At 39.3% G+C, this 14,908-nt stretch overlaps 1 protein-coding gene across 3 annotated transcripts in view; it reads right to left on the minus strand.

Annotated features, from left to right (window-relative positions):
• Nucleotides 1-14,908, minus strand: part of LOC100882740 (serine/threonine-protein phosphatase 4 regulatory subunit 1) — a 165,160-nt gene that overhangs the window by 90,605 nt on the left and 59,647 nt on the right. The gene's annotated exons all lie outside the window — the stretch shown is intronic.

A 14,908-nucleotide genomic window follows, 5' to 3' on the forward strand; every position in this document is an offset into this window, starting at 1 on the left:
CGCGAACGCGATCGATTAAGGGTCGAGAGGCGACCACCCGCGACCGATCCTTCGTTTCCCGACCGTTCCGCTTCTTCACTCGTTCTGGGAGAAATAATCGTTTTACGCGATGTCTTGTTCGATTTCGAGACGGAAGAAGGAACGTCGGAACGCGTGACCGGGAACAGGACCCGCTACGTCCGAGCCGCCATTGATACGCGGACGGTACGGACGCGAAACACGCCTTTATTATTTAGTATTCTTACTCTTTCTTTGACTGAAAAATTGTTTATATATTTGTTAAGTCATTTGCGTTGATGGAAAAATTATTCGAGGCAATTTAGATGATTATTATTGTCAGAGACATTTTGGGAAATATTTTTTGATCATCCTTGTTTTTGGTAAAAATTTGTCGAAGTTAAAGATTCATATGTTCGTTCACGTTTTATAATAATTATTGTGTATATGAATATTCACAGTAGAAATTTGCAGACTATTGTAACACGGAGTACCATGTAAAAATTATAATAAATAAATTATATATTTTTTTGTAATAAATTAATGTTTGTAGAGAAAGTAAATGCAAAGAGTGTTAGAAAGTTTCGAGCTGTTTTGATACGAGCACTCGAGAAGATGGCGGGAAGCGTTTCATACCGACCGCCATTTTGACGATCGATATCAAGCTCATTCTTCGTCCCAATCGACTAATGCGAGTTTTAAATCACGAAAAAATAGAGATGTTTTTGAAAAGTGAACCCTCCATCAAATGTCCCTAAATATCAATTTTTTAACTTTAATTTAAAAATTCTTATTTCACTAGTTTGTCACTGTTTCTATTTTGCCAACGCACAATTTCCTCCGAGTCTGAGTCATGAATGACCCAGACGCCATTCAAGGATTAAATATAAACTTCGTCTATTTATATTTGACAAAAAAGTAACTAGGAGACTAACGGTTCATAACACGTAATAAATTCGGTCGCAGACGAAAAAAGCTCGATCGAGGACGAAGAGGAAAACGGGAAGCAAACAGGAAGCGTGCCTATACAATATCGTCTTCGACTATTTTCGACCGGACTTCGTAGAATCATACAGTTTCTTAGAGAGTTTACGGCGCCATCATTCATTCCGTGGTTACTCGGCCGATACTACCGGCTAGCCGTTCATTTCCATGACGCTGCCTCTCGGGCTGCGTTCATCAAGAACATTCTAATAAAGAGAAGAAAATTTAGAAATTATCGGAACATTGGGATTTTAAGGATATTTGGATTTTTGGATATTTGGACTTTTGGACATTTGGACATTTGGATTTTGAACGTCGGGAGTCTGATGCTTTAAAATTGATTAGACGATTTCTGAGCTTCTTCATTTTGGAACTTTAGAAGGTTTAGACTTTGAAGTTCCAAGGTTTTATGCCAAAGTCATCTACTTCGAGGTGCTAAGATTCCAAAGATTTAATATTAAGAAGTTGCAATACCTCGGGGTTCAAAGATCTTAAAATTTCAATACCCTATAATTCTAACATCGCAGAGTTCCAATATTGTAGAGTCCCAAAATTTCAAAGTTCTAACACCTTATAGTTCGAAAATTTCGAAGGTCCTTACAATCATAACATCTCAAAGTTCCAATACTCTACAATCCCAAAATTCTAAACTCTCAATACCCTACATCCCAAAAATCCCAAACCCCAAACTTCCAACACCCAAACGCCTCCAAAACTTCCACAAACCCCTCCCCACTTTATTGCATCAAAAGTCGAACCCCAAAAGATTTCTCCAAGATTAAGCTTGCCAGCAGCCCACGCAGTGAAAAATTCTGCGCTCTTAAAATAACCAGTTACAAAAGAAGCCGTCGTCGAGGATCGCACGCGAGATATATCCCGGTATCCAGCCGTGGCCTTTCTCCAGGAAAATGCACCGCCTCGTATTCCGTATGAATCGGAGGATCAACGGAACGTGAGAATACATAGAACGTAGCACGCAATCGCGATATACGTACACGCTCGGTAAATAGTCGTCGTTACACGGCTGCAGGCGGATTTGCATCGGCTACCGGATGTTTACAATCTGCCACTTGACGGCGACCCAACGTGCGCTCTGGCCGTTACACGCATGTCGCGGCATTATGCGTTTTATCCTACACATTTTCTTCATTCACTTCTTTCGATTCTGACGCTCGTTAGGCTAGAACTGTGTTTATTATAATTTTGTGGGTAGTCTGTGATTAGTTGTTAAATTCAGAAGTATAGGTATACTAGGTTCATGGTTAGGTTCATAGTATATACTAGGTTCATGGTTGAATCATAGACACCTATTAGGTTCGTGGTGCAACTGTAGTCGTTTAAGTTCATGGCTCAACCGTAGAGTTCATGGTTCAGTCGTAGACACGTCTATTAAGTTCACGATTCAAGCATAGGGTTCATGGTTCATAGGTACATGTACTGAGTTCATAATTCAACCATAAACACATATGTTTGCTTGATCCATACGCGTTCGAAGCGCAAATTTGTAGGGGATAGTAGGTAGACTTCATAGGTAGAACTTCAAGGATAGATGTATATTCCATATATGTAACTATTGAGTTCATACATGAATACGTAGCAAAATCAATCTTACAAGGGTTGCCTATACTTCTGACATCCTTTCAATCTTACCGAATCCAGCTGTATTCCATCAATAACTCACAACAATGCACAGACAAGTAAATTGAAAAGCCACATAGAAATTGTAAATTGCGGAAAGGAAGTATCGAAGTAAAAGTAGAAATCGCAGATCGAAAGAGCAAGTTTGTAGCAACGGTTCGAAGGACGTAGGGGTGTATCGGAGGGGGTTTGTTTTGGTGCGTGACTATCGAAAAGGGGTGCGTGGCCCGCTCCCGCAGCCCGTGCCAGGCACGCAGCTGCACGCACCTATGTGTACCTACACGCGGGCAACACAAACACGCGAGAATGCAAAATACGCTGCGTGCACGCAGGCCCGCCTCCTCTCTCCGATGGCTGTACGAAAGATAGAGTACCGATAGCAGCGGCGATTCGCCATGGCCAAGCCGTGATTTAGGGGTCGCTATGGCGCCACGATTCAGAAACAAGGGTTCGTTGAACCCGTTCGCTGTGCAACCCTCGGCCGCGATCGTTACTCTAAAAGCTCCTCTGTCAGCGTGATTACGAAAATGTTAAACTGGCCCGTTCCAGAAGGGTGGAAGGGGAAACGGTAATCAGGGATGAAGAGGAACGGGTGTGTCGAAAATCTGTCGTTTCTTGCGTTCGATAAAATGTATACTCATGATTTTTATGGGAGGTCTGATGTTATAGAGATAACTCATTTCGGTTAGGATTGAGTTAGTGTGGGTCTAGGTAGGATTGGTATGGTTCTACGTAGGGTTAGTATGGTTCTAGCTAGGGTTGGTATGGTTTTAGATAGGTTTACAGAGGGGTGGTAGTGATCTGAGAATTCATTGAGAGTGTTCATATTCTAGGTATGATGATTGATATGATTTTAGGTGAGGTGTATATGGAGATGGTAGTGATCCATGTTTGAGGTTGATACTCTAGGTATGGTAGTTGGCATGGTTTTAGGTAGGTTTACAGAGGGGTAGTAGTGATCTATGTTTAAGAGTGTTCATACTCTAGGTATGATGATTGATATGGTTGTAGATAGAGGTGTACATGGAGTTGATAGTGATCCTTGTTTGAGGTTGATACTCTAGGTATGGTAGTTGATATGGTTTTATGTAGGTATACACGGGGGTGGTAGTGATCTATGTTTAAGAGTGTTCATACTCTAGGTATGATGATTGATATGGTTTTAGGTAAAGGTGTACATGGACATTGTAGTGATCTATGTTCGAGGTTGTTGATATTCTAGGTATGGTAGTTGGTATGGTTTTAGGTAGAGGTGTACATGTGTATGATAGAGATCTACGTTTGAGATTGTTGATACTCTACATATGAAGGTTGGTATCGTTTTAGATAAAGATTTATATGAAGATGGTAGTGATCTATGTTTGAGGTTGTTGATACTCTAGGTACGATGGTTAGTATTGTTTCAGATACAGGTGTACATGAAGATGATAGAGATCCATGTCTGACAATCTTGATACTCTAGGTATGATGGTTGGTATTCTTTTAGATAGAGGTGTACATGAGGATGATAGAGATCTATGTCTGACATTCTTGATCCTCTAGGTATGATGGTTGGTATTGTTTTAGATAGAGGTGTACATGAGGATGTTAGTGATCTATGTTTGGTATTCTTGATACTCTAGGTATGATGGTTGGTATTGTTTTAGGTAGAGGTGTACATTAGGATGATAGAAATCCATGTCTGACATTCTTGATACTCTAGGTATGATGGTTGGTATTGTTTTAGATAGAGGTGTACATGAGGATGTTAGTGATCTATGTTTGGTATTCTTGATACTCTAGGTACAATTGTTGTTATCGCTTTAGGTAGAGGTGTACATGAGAATGATCATGATCTTAGTTCGAAATTATTGATACTCTATGTATGATGGTTGGTATGGTTGCAGCTATAGGTATAAATGGGGATCGTCGTGACCTATGTTTCATATATATGTTCGATCTCAAAGATAAAGGACATTGTTACTGAAAATCATTTGAACCATGAAGCTTATTAATTTTCAAATACCTAAATGTGGAAGTAGAACAGGTTGTGAGTGAATCACGTATACGTGCGATTGCAGTCCGTATATTAAAAAGTGAAACTGTAATGGCGTAACCGTGAAAGATTAATTCTCGCAATAACGAGACGGCGACCTTTCGGATCGGTATTCTTGAAGTAGGTCCCGCGCGACACGGGGTCGCTTTTAGAATGAGCTACGCGAGAGGAGTTGCTCGCGCAAGGACGTCCGTGTCGGGCAATTTTTGCGTCGGCACGCCGGGAAATTTACGACGCGACGTTGAATATTACACGGAAGGCGAATATTTCAGCGGCGGTCTAAGTTCAAAGAAACGTCGTCGCTAACGGTTCGAAACGATCGGTGAACCCCTCTCGCGTCTTTGTGTTCGCGTTCAAAAATCTGCCTTCGACTACCTGCGGTTTTTTTACGATCCTCGTCCCGAAATCGTTTTATCGACAAAACGGAGCAACACGTCGACGTCGCAACAGCTCGAAAACGCCGACTCGATAGACGACGTTAATCGAACGAGAGGGTTGAGAATCAATTAGACGGCGAGTCACCGGAAGTAAGACATGTACGCTTCCTGGCGCGCACGTCATAGCCCATTGTTCCAAGACGAGAGACTTCATCTTCTTGACATACGAGCCACCTGCACCCTCGTTGGGTTTCCTTCGAAACTTGCTGTCTCTACGACGACATCGACGACAAAGACCCTACAGAGCCACGATCACCATATTTACTTCTATGTTTCGCTGAGGGCGAAAAACCGACTTTGTTACGATATTAACCGTTTTGACATAAAAAGGGAGATGTACTACTTCTAAGCAGTCAATCAGTACTTTGCAAAAATTTACATTTTGCAAATGATAGAATAATTGTTTAATATACAGAAAAAAAATGAAAACCATTGCATTTTGAAGATTTATAGAAATATCAATGATACATGGAGACATTCAATTAACGCTTGAACAATATTTTTGCACGGTATTTTTTCAGTTTCACAAAATAATGCATTTTAGAAGCCTCATAAGCACTTAGTCAAAGTTAAACTTGATGTTCCTTCGAATTTTCATTGTTTAAAGACAGTAAACGTCCAGAAATTCTGAAGCACTACATGATCCAATGTGTCCAAAAAATGTGAACAAATACCAAAGACTTAGCGAAGACCTTTTACTAAAAAAAATTCATTAAACAATGAAGTATATCATATGGTCTAGCAATAAAACAGGAAAATCATAAATTCCCATAGAAATGACACCAGACACGAAGAAAGACTCCACACACGTGCAGTAATCGGTTGAGCATCGAATCGATTCCCCAAACGGTTCGATGATCGATCGACTCTATCACCGTTTACGACAAATTATAAATCGTAACGAGCTGACGAAAGAACCGTGGCGCCTACACGCGGAAGATGTGGGACGCGTACTTACACGCGCGTGTTTCATCGCGAGAAAACGCGAACCGTGCTTATTGAGATCGAGAGACATGCGAACCATAAACGACTACCAATCAACATATCACCTACGTCCTGTGGTAGGCGGTCGCCAATTTCGAAACGGAGTTTTTGGTCGAAATCGAGTTCGATCCAATTTTATGGAGTTGAAAATCGAATGCAGATGAATTTTGAGAGCGTCGTTCGATTGCGAAACTGATGAACTTGCAATTTTGAGCATAGTTGACGAGTACTTTCGAAATTTTGTAATCGATGATTGATTTGGTGATCTCAGTGATTTGGTATTTGGAGAGTTTAGGAAACTGGGGATTAGGAGAGTTTGGATTTGGAAATTTTAGACGAGAATTTAGAAACTTCTGGGTTCACGAATTGGGAAAATGAAGTTTACAGGATTTGGAATTTGTGAATTTAAAAATTTGAAAACTTGATAAATTGCAAAGTTTTGGAACTTGAAAATATCTAATATAAAATGTATGAAACCTTGGTGAACCCTAATTTTTAGTGCAACGAACCCTTCGCACAAAAGACAATCCCTTCCACACAAATTAATAAAAATATTTAACAAATTGATAAGAATCATAAAATTTGCACGAAGAAGAAGAGAAATGACGTACTGTTAGGAAACAGAGGAAGTTTTATCGAGTATGACATTAGGCTACGGCATTTAAGGGTTAAGTGAAAAAATCAACCCTTAGCTATTGAACGCGAGGAAACTGCCCACGCGAACGTCACAAAACAATGGAATAATGTCAAAGCACAATTATGGTAGCAACGAAACGTGACTCGCCCACCCTGACCACGTTCCACGGCTCGTTGAAAACGTTGGTCGTTGTTTATTACCGTGGATAGACTATTAGGTCGCTATTATCGCTAGTTAGTACTCTAAATAAACTTCTAACATTAAATTTATGGTCGCTGCTCTTCAGATGCGTTTAGAATTATTAAATTATACCCTTCATGCAAGGTACATGAAAGGGTGTAATTTAACAATAGTTCTAAAAATTATAAATATGTATTATTTTTTTTAAATAATCATAACATTGTACCTTTTAAGAAAGATATATGAAAGAGTACAATTTAACAACAGTTCCAAAAATGATAAATAAGAATTATTTCTGAAAAATAATCATGAAATTGTACCCTTCAAGAAACATATATGAAAGGCTATAATTTAACAATAGTTTCAAAAATTATAAATAAGTATTATTTTTTTTAAATAATCATAACATTGTACCCTTTAAGAAAGGTATATGAAAGAGTACAATTTAACAACAGTTCCAAAAATTATAGATAAGAATTATTTCTGAAAAATAATCATGAAATTCTACCCTTCAAGAAAGGTATATGAAAGGCTGTAATTTAACAATAGTTTCAAAAATTATAAATAAGTATTATTTTTTTAAAATAATCATAACATTGTACCATTTAAAAAAAGTATATGAAATGATAGAATTTAACAATAGTTCCAAGAATGATAAACAATCACTATTCTTGAAAAATAATCATAAAATTACACCCTTCAAGAGAAGTATATGAAATGCTATAATTTAACAATAATTCCAAAAATGATAAACAATCATTATTCTTGAAAAATAATCATAAAATTACACCCTTCAAGAGAAGTATATGAAATGCTATAATTTAATAATAATTCCAAAAATGATAAACAATCATTATTCTTGAAAAATAATCATAAAATTACACCCTTAAAGAGAAGTATACGAAATGCTATAATTTAATAATAATTCCAAAAACGATAAACAATTATTATCTTTTAAAAAATAATTTTCTGCAAATTATTTAAAGTACCGTTAAGGTTAAATTTTCTTCTCTTCGGTAACTCGAAGAGTGTTCGAATTGATCGAAGAAGAATTTCGCTATCTTTCGTTCCAATAAAGCGATAACTATTTCGCGATAGATTTCAATATTTTAGGCTCGATCTAGTCCGTGCAGTAATTTACTTTACGTCAATTTTTCTACGGCACCGGCGATCAATCTCCATTACAGCTTCCGACAGCCATCGCTCTCGGGCACACCCCTTCTCTGCTCTCGTCCTTAAGTGCGTAACATCGTTACCGATTTTTGCATCTACCCTTTGGACGCTTCGCTGAATATCTCTCTGCAAGATTATATCCATCTGACAAAACGTTTTAAATTAATCGACAGAAGCATCGGTGCTTTCCAAAATCTTGAACATTCGACAATTCTCACGGCTCACTTACCCCTTTCAAAATGTATCTCCTTTCAGAACTCACTGGTCGCAAATTATAGTCGCTATTTCATTTATGAACGTTTATGGACAATCATCAAGTTTTAACATTCTATTTTGTTTTGCATATTTTGGTTAAAACGTATCATTTTAATAAATGTTTTAATTGTTTTAATAAATGGTAACCGACCACTAAATATTTGATCAAACACGTACTTGTACATGAACATCATGAACAAAAGATATTCGATGAGTAAAGCTTGAGAAACATGACATATTTGTAAATTAATTAATATTTGTAAATATGGACATCATCCTTGAGCGTCTTAAAACAACCCTATAGTTGTATAATTTAAAAAAATATATATTTAAACAAGGAGTGAATGATCAGAACTTTCAGATAGTCCAAAGTAACCCTTAACTAAAAATTTCATAAACTCCTGATTCCAATCAATCGTTCGCGAATACAATTTGAGGATAAATGACGAACCGCACGAAATCGTCGATGAAGAAAAATGAGAATGAAAAACAACCCCTAGAAGGATAAACTAGCAGACACGCAGTCAGGCTGAGAATTGTAATTACAGGAAAATGCAAATATTTCGAACGGAACCATGAAGTGGTAAACTGGTAATTACGAGTAGCAGTTGTAGCTTCTTAGACATTGCATATGGAACTCGAGAACGCGGAGTTTACTGCTTCGCCGGTCGACATTACTGGCTGTTCCTTCTTCCGCCGAGTGATTCGTTCAAACGCTCGGTGCATAACTAAAGACTTTTTCATCTGAACCTTTGAGAAACATGCTTCCAATTGCGATAATAGCTCTTTTCGTATTCTTTCCGAGCTGCTCCGTCTTTCTTCTTCCGTTATCATTTTTTTCGTATGCGGTGGAGGTAGAAGGTTGCACTGGTCGAATTCTTCAGGGAGAGGGGGTAGGAGGTTGCACTGCTGGGGATTTTGGGTGGTGATGGAGAAAGGACAGTTTTTAGGGAAACTTTGGGAGGATTTGGAGAGGGATGGAGGATTTGGGATTTGAAGATTTGGGCTTTGGAGAATTTTAGGGATGGTTAGATTTGGGATGTGGAGAACTTGGGGATTTGAGACTTGGGAGATTTGGGGATTTGCAGATTTGAGACTTACGGGATTTGGGGATTTGCAGATTTGAGACTTGAGGGATTTAGGGATTTGGAGATTTGAAACTTGGGGGATTTGGGTATTTGGAGATTTGAAACTTCGGGGATTTGGGGATTTGAAAATTTGAGACTTGGAGGATTTGGGGATTTGTAGAGAGTGGATTTGGAGGACTTGGAAATTTGTAGATTTGAACTTCTGAGGATTTGGGAATTTGTAAAGAGTGGATTTGGAGAACTTAGGAATTTATAGATCTAAACTTCTGAGGATTTGGGGATTTGTAGAGAGTGGATTTGGAGAATTTGGGGATTAGTAGAGAGTGGATTTGGAGAACTTGGGAATTTGTAGATTTGAACTTTTGAGGATTTGGGAATTTGTAGAGAGTGGATTTGGAGAACTTAGAAATTTATAGATTTAAACTTCTGAGGATTTGGGGATTTGTAGAGAGTGGATTTGGAGAATTTGGGGATTAGTAGAGAGTGGATTTGGAGAACTTGGGAATTTGTAGATTTGAGCTTTTGAGGATTTGGGAATTTGTAGAGAGTGGATTTGGAGAATTTGGGGATTAGTAGAGAGTGGATTTGGAGAACTTGGGAATTGGTAGATTCAAGCTTTTGAAGACTTGGAATTTAGAGAACTTGGGAACTCGTAGATTTAAGCTTTTGAAGATTTGTGGATTTGTAGATTGGGCTTCTAAGAATGCACGGACTTGTACATTTGTTCTTTTAAGAATTTATGGATTGGTAAATTTGGACATATGATAATTTGGGGATAGGTAGATTTGGACATTCGATAATTTGAGAGGTTCTGAAGCAGACTTGGACCTCTACGTATATGTATGTGGATCAAGAGACTTGTACTTCTGAAAATATGTGGATCCACAGTCTTATGATTCTGACAATACGTCAATACGTAAATCTGTGCCTTTAAGAATGTGCAAACCTCACAATTCAACCATGTAGAAATTAAAAAACGTCAATGCTTGCAAACTTCCATATTCCTTCATTTCTTCATTTCATTTAAAAATACCAACTTCAACTATTTAACCCCTAAATGCATGATTTTCTTATTTTACCAAAAGTTATCAACTAACAAAATACCTTGAAAGCGGTTGATTCAAATTAAAACGAACAGATGACGCTATTGTGTATTTGATTGGTGTGTTGCAGATATGCAACACTACTCACTGCAGGTTTCCTACATTTTGTAAATAATTTATAAGATTAAAACTGGAATGTTGCATTTATACAACTATATGCGTTTAAGGGTTAAAAATCTGAAAAACTCCGCATTTGAGAATGTGACAAATAAATTTCCCAATTTAATAAAAAAATTTACAAAGACAGAACTTCCAAAGAAAAAGAAAGAATACGATATAATAGGTTGCCCATGTGTTTCAGTTCGACGAAGCAGCCTTAAATCCGATCAATCAAATAAGCTCACCGCAAATCGGATCCGGGTAAAAGCGTCGAAAGTTTCCGCGATAAGAAACAAGACTGTTCTCGATCAATTAGCTTGCCTCGTACGTACACGTCGCTCGTTCTACGGGCTCTCGTTCCAGATTCTGAATGACGCGTGTCCGACACAAGCGTGGATGAGTGGCGGCAGCAGGGAAACGATCGAAGAAAACGCGAACGGTGCAGGTTCGCTGAAAAATCTCGACGATCGATCATCAACGTTAAGTATATAGACACGAGAGAGCCCAGACGATCAAACCGAATGCAACGATGCAGTGTCGTTGTGCTCCAACTTAAAATTACCAGGTGTGTCGTAGCGAAAATTTTAAGTGAAAATTATGGTGTTCGAATTGAAATTATGTAAAAACATTGTGGGGTTTAAATTGAAATTACGAAACAATTTTCTTGGGCTCGAATTAAACATTACGCAACAATGTTGCAGTGTTCGGATCAAAAATTGCAATGTTCGAATTATGATTATAATGTTGCAAGGTTCAACTTAAAATTTATAGAACAATTTTGCGGTGTTCAGGTTAAAAATTAAGAAAGTTGCAATGTTCGAAACGAAACAGAGTGTCAGTGTACAAAGGAAAAATTACTTTAATTAATGTTAAGAAACTTCAAGATTATTACAAAAATTTAGATATACAAAATCTTAAAAATTCAGTAACAAATCTAACAAAATTACAATGATAAAATTCAGACAGAAAACGCTCAACAAAGTTGCACAAAGTAGCAAACCTTCAAAACTCGCATAACTAAAAATTTTACAAAACAACAGCAAATAAATAATTTTATAAAATGAAAATTTGTAGAAAATATAGTTCATGATGCAATCTGGAAAGAAGCTTAGATATTTCGAGTATCACGAAACGCGCGCAATGCGGTTCTCACGTGTCCCTGTAACCCGGGGCCGCCATCTTGTGCGTCCACCATGCGAACGGCGAGATCCCCACTACCGATCCACGTATACCCCTCCGCCAATCTTACAAAGCAAACTTTTTGATACGCCAATTGCCGGCTGTGGTGCGGTGTCCCCTCGAAAAAGAATTTTCAACGGGACCGTTTCTTCGTTCGACTTCGTGTGCTCCGAAAACACCCGACGATCTTCGTCGGTTCGACGACGACGCACGAATCGTCGTTCGTGAATCCGATTTGGGTAAAAACGGTACAAACGATCTCGGAGGTCAAATGAATTCGGTTAACAATTTCGGAGATTCAAATTTTTGGGGAAATTAAGGAAGTGGAGAATTTGGTAATGGGGAAATCTGGGGAATTCGGAAATTTGGAAGGTGAAAATTCACAAAGGTGGATATTTGAGAATTTAGGGAGTTTTAGTTTTTTGAAGCGTGGGAATTCGGGAAGCTTGGAAATTTGGGGAGCTTGAGAAGTTGGGGACTAGGGAATTTGGGGAGCTTGAGAATTTGGGGACTAGGGAATTTGGGGAGCTTGAGAATTTTGGGACTAGGGAATTTGGGGAGCTTGAGAATTTGGGAGTTAGGGAATTTGGGGAGTGTGAGAATTTGGGGACTAGGGAATTTCGGGAGTTTGGGAATTTGAAAACTAGGGAATTTGGGAAGCGTGGGAATTTGGGGACTACAGAATTTTGGAAGCGTGGGAATTTGGGGGCTAGGGACTTTGGGAAGCTTGTGAATTTGGGAACTAGGGAATTTGGGAAGCGTGGGAATTTGGGGACTAGAGAATTTTGGAAGCGTGGGAACTTGGGAAGCGTGGGAATTTGGGAACTAGAGAATTTTGGAAGCGTGGGAATTTGGGAACTAGGGAATTTGGGAAGCGTGGGAATTTGGGGACTAGAGAATTTTGGAAGCGTGGGAACTTGGGAAGCGTGGGAATTTGGGAACTAGAGAATTTTGGAAGCGTGGGAATTTGGGAACTAGGGAATTTGGGAAGCGTGGGAATTTGGGGACTAGAGAATTTTGGAAGCGTGGGAACTTGGGAAGCGTGGGAATTTGGGAACTAGAGAATTTTGGAACTAGGGAATTTGGGAAGCGTGGAAATTTGGGGGCTAGGGAATTTGGGAAGCTTGGGAATTTTGAGGACTAGGGAATTTGGGAAGCTTGGAAATTTGGGGAGCTTGAGAATTTAGGAACTAGGAAAATTATAAAGCTTGTGAAGTTGGGTCTAGGGAATTTGGAAAACTAGAAACTTTAGAGAATTTATGAATTCCAAGAACTTAAGAATTCAGAAACTAGAAGATTTGGAGAACTTAGAAATTTAAGAATTAATGAACTAAAAAATTTGATAAACTTGAGAATTTGAATTAAAGAATTTGTAGCTTCAGCAATCTCAAAATTTGAAAATGTGAAAGTCTGAAACCTACAGCGGTCAAACGGTAAATCTCAACCGACCGAAATAAGGCAGATTCAGAGACGTCCTGTTAGAAGACTCCTGACTGTTATCCCATGTGCAGCGAGAGTACGTTTAATTGCAAAACGTTGCATGATTTTAATATCGTGCACGGCTGATTCAGTTTCGCATAGTTCGTCGATGAGTCACGCCGCCTCCTTCTCTCTATTCGTTATCACGCCGCGTGCCGTCGATATTCGGGGACGTGAAAGCACACACCACGTGGCCACCTATGATCGCGTACATATCGTCCCTCTTATTCACCGATTCATCGTCAGCTCTAATAGACGAATTACACCGTTACTCGCAACTTTGCCCGGCTCGTAGAATCGACCGCGTCTTCCTGGAACGCCACGTTCGGTGTCTACTATCCAGAGGTCACCGGATGGAACAACGAACACTCTCCGCTCTCGGGTTCGTTTCACCTTGCTGAACTTGGACGATCGATCCGACGAGGACGATTCCGAGTAGGCGGTGCCACGCGCGACTATGGACATGTACGAAAAATTTCGAATGTCGTCGAAGTTTCGCGCACGAGAATTTGAATGGCGAAAGGAATGCGTGTCTGATTGGTCACGCCGTCGCTGGCCCACCATTTTCGACGCTATCGTCAAAATGGCACATGTACTTGAAACTTTTCGAAATACCATCTCGGAGAAAGATACCGCATATGCGCAACGCATCTTGAATTTGAATAGAGAAAGGAAAGTAGGTCGAATTGCAGCGTCGCTTTTGGACGCTATCGAGAAAACATTTCGTTATGCGTCGACTTCTTAAAATACAAGAAAACCTACGTTCAGAATATACCTAAGACTTGAACGGCGAGAAGGTTGCTTTTAATATTCAATGGCATACACAATTGAAAGATAAAACTAAAGAATCAATTTGTTCGTGTTACCTATAGCCACGATAATTTTCACTGAGACTGTCATCGCGATAATCGTGTTTTTCAATTACCTCGAAACAGTTAATCGAATTATGTAGTATACAGTGACAAAGAAAATCAATGAAACAGATTGAGATCAAGTCGGACGGAACGATAACGAATGGTCCATTGAATTTTAACCCTGGAACGCATAGTCGACCTCTTTGATACATAGAGAATGAAACATTAAGAATGAGAGTGCGTGGAGTCGACATCAAAGTGGAATGCAATTGCGACGAATCTAGCAAGCAGCTTACAGTGTCTCGACCAAAATTAGGTACATTAAATTCGCCTCCGCGACGTTTCGCTATTATTTAAATATCTCGATAATTTACGACCAGCAGTTTAGGAATAAAGCACCACCATAAAGGAAATATAGAAAGATTTAGTTGAAAAGGAGAATTAAGCAAGGTTTTACCGCATGTCGCAATAGAAATGCTAGGTTATTTGTCAGGAGCGTTTAAACTGCGAAGTATCCCCGGCAAGAATCGTCACCTCTGGTGACATTTTTATCGGGTCTGGAAAGATTTTTCGGGTGTGTCACGACGCGCGGAGTTAAGGCGGCAACCAATGACTCGCCTGTTCGAAAATAGAGGCGCCGCTTCGGTGGCACGCTCGAAGCCGCGGCTGCGTTATCCGTCTTATCGCTCGGGCATTACGTAAGCCACCATGTCGCCCACGTCTTTCGCAGAAGGGGCTTCGTTGCGCGACCGACTAAAAGCCAGCGCGGCGTAAGAGCGGCTCGAA

This window comes from Megachile rotundata, chromosome 3 (assembly GCF_050947335.1).
Source record: "Megachile rotundata isolate GNS110a chromosome 3, iyMegRotu1, whole genome shotgun sequence".
Taxonomy (NCBI): Eukaryota; Metazoa; Arthropoda; class Insecta; order Hymenoptera; family Megachilidae; genus Megachile; species Megachile rotundata.